Here is a 6,846-nt window from a genome sequence, read left to right as displayed (position 1 = left end):
ATTTATGTTAGCAAACTGGTAACAGGATCAATATCTTAGTGTAAATCAGGGACACTAAAACCAAAAACTACTAAGGGGGGGTCACTTTTGTACGGTCCCTGGCTGTATGTTAAAAAACAAAAAAATGATATACTGTCCACTTTCTCTCTCTCTCTTTTTAAATACTCACTCGCTGTCCTGAAATGGGAGAATACACCTTTTAACTGTAAATCTGGTTTCCAGGGCACTTTATAAATGAAGACTATATGGAGGGAAGCCTGTTTAAGTTAGGTGCACTGTTTCACCAGACCAAAAAGCTGAAGTCCATGATGTCTCCTCTGTGTTTAACCCTTCCCCGTTGGGTCGGGTGTAAAGGCTGAGCAGACCAGATGTTCACAGTGTGCAGTCAGCACTATTTTATGGATTAAAATATTCTCTTTGCTCAAGCACATCCAAACAGTTACAATATAACAAGTTAATACATGCACATCACATCGCAAACATACCTACTTACCTTCTTATCGCTTACTTAGCTTCTTACAGATGCATGATAGGAAATTCTTACTTCTATCAGCGGGTCTGCAGCGAAAACAAATTAATATCTGCAACAATCAGGAGCCCCTAGTGCCTTATTTTTTGTAAACTTTATTTCCTCATGTCTAGTTAGAGATTCTGATCTCACTAAGAGGAGTATCACCATGACAAATCACCAGATTAAAACGTGACTGTTCCTGCGCCTTACATGGCAGCTCCTTTTGTAAGCGTTTTCTTGTATTACGAGGTAAAAAAAAACAAAAACACAATTTTACTTTGTTTCTGACAACAAATAATACTCAATCTGTTAGTTCAACAGACTGCTGTAAATTTGCATAAAAATGCGCATGTCATTATTTTTAGTGAAATGCAATCCAACAATCATGTGAAGAGGTTTCATATTACACAGCAAATATGATCAAACACTTGGATAGAACAACTGTCTTTCAACAGTCAGTGACCTCCACCAGAGCCTGGCTTAGTGAGGAGGCGCATCTGCTGAGACCAGGTATGCAAAAGGTGAAGAGAAAAAAAGAGGAACATAGAGACCCAGGTCTTTCCTTGTAAGCAGACAAACAGGACAAACTGCCTGCAAGCTGAAAAAGCTAGATGACATACAAATAAGAAAAAGGCACAAAAACACCTGGGTTTTCCTAAGCTCAGCAGAGTCCTGTGCAGCTGTTTACACGGCATTGCAATCACAGAGCTAACAGAGATGTATCGTGTTTTTTCTTTTCTAAGATTTATATGTGCTAAATTGCTAACGTATGAAAGTTAAACCTCAACGATGGCTGACTAAAAACTTGAAAACGTGTTTTAAAGATCATTTCATTGTCTGCTCAGACTATGTGAGGTTGTGGAAAGCCAGACTCGGGTTAAATTTAAATAAACTTAAATGCTTTGAAGACAAAATCCCACAAAAGTTCCCATCTTCACTCAGGTCACTGAAGAAGCAATTACTTTATTCTATGTTTTTTTTTTTTATTACATTTGGTAGCCAGCTATGCAGTAAATGGGGTTTTGATCATTTTAGAAAGAGGTGAAAAAGTCGGAAAATATTGTTTCTCCGTAAGCTTCCTTTGACTCAGTAGTGTAACGTCTTTTCCACCCTGACAGTAACACTGCTGTGCAAAACCTCCCACATACTATTCAAATCGTCTGCTGCTCATGTTTTATTTCCGACTGAGATGACCACACAGCTCTGTCTGCTGTCTGAACTCTTTGACAGCGTTTACATATTTCCACTTTTACTGTAAAATATGACCCAGCGAAGCACAAAAGCTTTTTCTTCTTTAAACAGTTTTGTTTGCAGTGTCGACCACATGTTTCTTTTAATGTCTGCTCGTGCTTTCTCATTGTGTTTTCTTTGTTTCTGACCCTTTAAACCAGGAATCGTGGTCACTCTGCACACACATCATATTATCCGTCATTTTCTCCAGTCACATATCCGTCAGACTGACCATGTGGGTCACTGTGATGCAGTAATGCTGATCAAAGACGCTTCTAATTGACACTGCTCCCCCCATTACTGGCGTGCTGCCATGTGAACTGGCCTACGTGCCGGACCGAGCAGCGTCCAGGCGACAGCTGCAGGGGGAGGAAGGGGTGCATTAGCACACAACCCCTTTTTACTGTAGCTCTAACAACAAAACGAATTCAAAGGATAAATCCAGCATATTTCAGCCTAGGCTGTTTCCCATGAATGGGTCTATTGTGACTACTGTACTGCTGACTTTGCAATCGTCACCTCCTGTCTAGAAATTTTGGGGATTCCAGCAACAGGGCATCCTACAGTTACCGACACTGCTTCTGTCATCACTTTTGTCTGCTTAATCCCATAAATCCATCTTTTCAGGGCAGCATCGTAGCACGAAGTAAAAATATTTGATCTTTCTTGTACAACTCACCCAACTATGGTCATCTTCTTTCTGAGGATTTGTGTATTGCAAGTTTGCTACGAAATTTAAATCTGTAAAGCAAGACAGAAAATTGCAAGAGAATGCATTTAGTGAAAAGCGTGCACATTGATGATAAACTTTATGAAAAAACACTTTAAAATGTAGTATGAAACAATCTCTCTGTTCCTTAAAGTGTTACGTTTGGACTGTTTTAAAGCCAAAAAGGAAGCATCAAATCTTTTTTGTGTGTTTGTTTGTTTGCTTTTTTCTCTTGATCTGATTGGATGAGCACGTGTGAGGGGGAGGAAAGAATGGGGCCGGGGGGCCTCAGCGAGCTCTGAGTAACCTGCTCTGACTCCGAGTAACCATCATTAACACAAATACCCAGACTCGTCTTAGCTAGAAAAACGATGGTGCTGTGTCACTCATTTTTCCCCCTTTTCCTGTAACTGCTGGACTAACATCGGCACCTGGAAAAATTCAGAGGTGTCTTAGGCAAAAGTTTGATCATACACAGTGACAAAAAGATTCCTTCTAGGAAAATGTAGCTAAATGTAGATGAATTTCTTACTGTCAGGAAACAAAGACAGTTCAGAAGAAATTATGACTGTAGTCGTTTTAAAATAGAGTTACTGACATCTTTGAAGAGATATAATATTATTTTGTAGTTGTATGAACAATCTTTCAGTTCTCCACAGCAGCTACCTGATTTTCCAGGAAAAACTGCACAAAGCTTTTCAATTGTATAACAGCTGTATATATATATATGTATGTATGTACATATATATATATATATATATATATATAGATAGATAGATAGATTCATTCCAAACCAACAGATCAAATGAGTTTCTCCTTTCGAAAGCTGCAGAGAATAGAAGCAGCCACTCTTCATCACCTTTATAAACCTTACAGCAGGGACAGCCGCTTCTAGAGCCTCTGCAAGATTGGTTAGCAAACCAGCTACTCAACTTCATCAACTGGAAAACTTCAGACAAGTTCGTTATCTACAGTGGAGTGAAAGAGGGCCACGTCTTTGCACCAACAGGACAAACTGGTACAAGGTATACCAACGAAAAGTGACAGACTAATGACAGACTATATCAAGATCGAGTACACGTATTCTCCTGTAAGACAGCGAAACCTGAACACTGATATGACAGAAACTGAAGTTCAGCACTTTTCATATGTGCTGCTGCAAGCATGTATTGAACATTACAGGGCAGAAAAAAATGCTTAACTACACCGGAGTGTAAGTATTCAGCACCCTGCTGAAACAGAGGTGTGCTGGCTCAGGCATGTACTGACAATGGATGATGGCTGTACTCCCAACCATCTCCTCTATGGAGCTGGCATAGACAAAATGTTCCAAAGGCAAACCTCAGATATGGTGCAAAGATTTCTGCAAGGGAGATGTGAAGGTGATGTGCATCTGAACAACTTGGCCAATCAGCTAGGTAGGCAAAAGAGAAATAGTACACCACAGACACATCTCTACAGTAAAGCAGAAAACGGGACTCGAGTCTGTCTTTAAAGAAGACTGTTCTGAGTCTGACTAGTTGGGACATGCTTTGGCAACCTGTTTATTTATTTATTATTTGGCTAACAGTGTGTCATGCTGATGTAATTTCCTATTATACAGAAATACTAAATTTGAATGACCGGCTGAATGAGGGAATATGAGAAGAAAATTTCATTTCGTTATGTTAAAATACCAATTACCCATTTGTATTGTTAGGTTTGATTACAGCCCCCTCATGATATTACAAGACCTTTTAGTAGAATCCTGCAGCTCTTCTTGGCTTTCTGACAAACTCAAATCTGCTTACTTATGATTTCCATCTTACTCTTTACTTACTATCAACATGGTTAATAGGATGGTTGCAGATAGCTTCCGTCAAAGGATTTCCCCAACAGGAAAAACATGAGAGTTTATGAGATAATCATGATTATTTCTGAAAAGAGTCATTCATACACAAACGTGCAAAAAAAAACCCAGAATGAAAACCAGGAAGAGGAAAATATGTTTTGCATGCATCCTTAATAGAATTACTGTGTGCTTCTATTAGTTCTGGGCATTAATACACGCACAGGGACACAGGCATTAACATGTGGAAAACCCCAGAGCTGAAAAACACGAAAAATAAAATAAAATGTGGCTTATCTAATGGCCATTTGAAGAAGGCTCCTGAGGTGAGTCAGTCGCTACATAATCTCATGTTAAAATGCTCCTTGTCTACTTTATAGTACAAATAAACATGTGTACAGCCGGGTACACAAATGCTTGTGGTCTTAATGGAGATTTTCTCCACTCACAACAAATGTCAGATATGTTAATTGAGAACCACACAATGAGAAAAGTTCAGTAAACTAAAGCCAAATCAAGGTTTAAAGTCAACAAATCGGAAATAGAGTCCAGCTTTTACAGAGAAGAGTTACCTACTGCATTTATTATTATCTCTAGTGTCTAAAAAAGCTTCCTGTTCTGATCTGATAACCTTTCTGTGTTTATATTCCTCGTACAATAGGGGTGTTTCCTTCTCTCGGTTAAGGTTGTCTGCCAGACAATGTGAGCAGTGTCATTGTTGGCTGATTGACAGCAAAATCTTCACACAGCCTATTTTTAGTTGACGAGCTTGCAAATTTTCCAAGCCGTGTCAAGTTTCTGTCGGTCACAGAGATTAAAAGTTGACAACACTTTCTTGTGTCACGGTGAACTGCCATGGGCCCAGTGCAAATGGTCTTGTACAATAATCTTTGCACACGTGTGCATTTTTGTTTTCTGTTGCATTTCATGTTAAACTGTTTTACGAGTGTCATTGGACTTTTTAAGCAACGTCTGCAAACTTTGGTAAACTAGATCCAATAAAATGATGTGTCCCACATGAAGTGGGGCATGTGGTCACCCTACTTTGCTGGGTTGGATCAGACTCTGTACACTGGAGTCACCTCCACTTCACATAATGTATATCCTGTCCACAAAAGATGTTCCAGTGGATGACTTCTGCATATTAGCTATTGCCTCCCTAATGTGTATGTGTGTGTCATATTCCATTTTTCCTGGAGCCATCTGTGATGAGTTGATCCAACCTTGCATTTCATTCCATCTTTAGTCTGAGAAAATTCCCTGGTGTAAATGTGAATGTGGGTGGTTATCTGTGTCTCTGTGTTAGCCCTATGATCGACTGATGACCTGTCCAGGGTGTATCTTGGAAAAAGATGGATATATGAGCAGATGAATGGACATTCCCTTCCCCCGGGCCTGCATGGTTATTTTATCTAGACTGGATCAGAGGAATGCCCTTCAGGATGCTCTCTTGGGGATTTCCACAAAAAATATGCAAATTTTAAAACACCAAAACCAGAAACCAGGCTCAGCATAGAGATAAGATGCTCCCAAATTTTGCAACCTTACTGAATAAATAGGGCACTGTGTGAACTCACTGTAATTATCACAGATTTTAATTTGTTTTTTTTTTTTTGATCAAATGGGTAAATAGGGCAGAGGAGAATTGCAATGTTACAACAGTTTCCTTTACCGGAGTCTGACCAACTTACTAAGTGTATGTCATCTGTGCCTTAATGTGACACTGTGGGAACCAAATGAACAAAGACACAGTCATACACCTGTGCGCTCACCTGCACACACGTACACACCTACAGTAAATATTTTATTGCTCTTAAGACATCTGTGAATCATATATACACAACAGTCAACAAACACACACACACACTTCAATTCAATTCATTCCATTCAGTTTTATTTATATAGCACCAAATCACAACAGCAGTCGCCTCAAGGCGCTTTATATTGTACAGTAGATCGTACAATAATAGATACAGAGAAAAACCCAACAATCATATGACCCCCTATGTGCAAGCACTTTGGCGACAGCCGGAAGGAAACAAACACACACACACACACACACACACACACACACACACACACACACACACACACACACACACACACACACACACACACACACGCATTCTTGGAATCCCTGACAGAAACCGACATTCCAGCTCATCAAACTGTCATCCTGCTCTGAGGTGACGCCATGTCTTCTTCTTCTTCTTTTTTAAAAGGCTTTAACTTTTAATCACCTCAGTAGTCACTCACAGTGCTATAGCTGAATCTATCACCTCAGCCTTTAGCCACATCTCTCTGTGTGCTTGTCTGTCTAAATATGGCTCTGTTTAGCTCAGTCATGCCAGCTGAGTGAGGTTTTACAGCTCCATTGAGGTCATAAGTTAGTGTGCTTTTAAAACACCTGTGACAAAAATGTCACATGTCAATGTTTAATGAGTCTATTGATAGTTACTAACAGCTTGCCATGTTCCTCTTTGTTTCTTCTTTGAGATTACGTCGCATGACCTCATCAATAAGCTTGAGTGTACAATTTGTGAAAGATTTTTTGTCCTCTCTGTAAAC

This window comes from Aulonocara sp. 'chitande type north' Nkhata Bay, linkage group LG12 (genome assembly GCF_057382095.1).
Source record: "Aulonocara sp. 'chitande type north' Nkhata Bay isolate Kocher_YH1m ecotype deep benthic linkage group LG12, A_spYH_male_GT1.1, whole genome shotgun sequence".
In the NCBI taxonomy this organism is placed as follows: domain Eukaryota; kingdom Metazoa; phylum Chordata; class Actinopteri; order Cichliformes; family Cichlidae; genus Aulonocara; species Aulonocara sp. 'chitande type north' Nkhata Bay.
Note: the sequence above shows the minus strand (reverse complement) of the source record.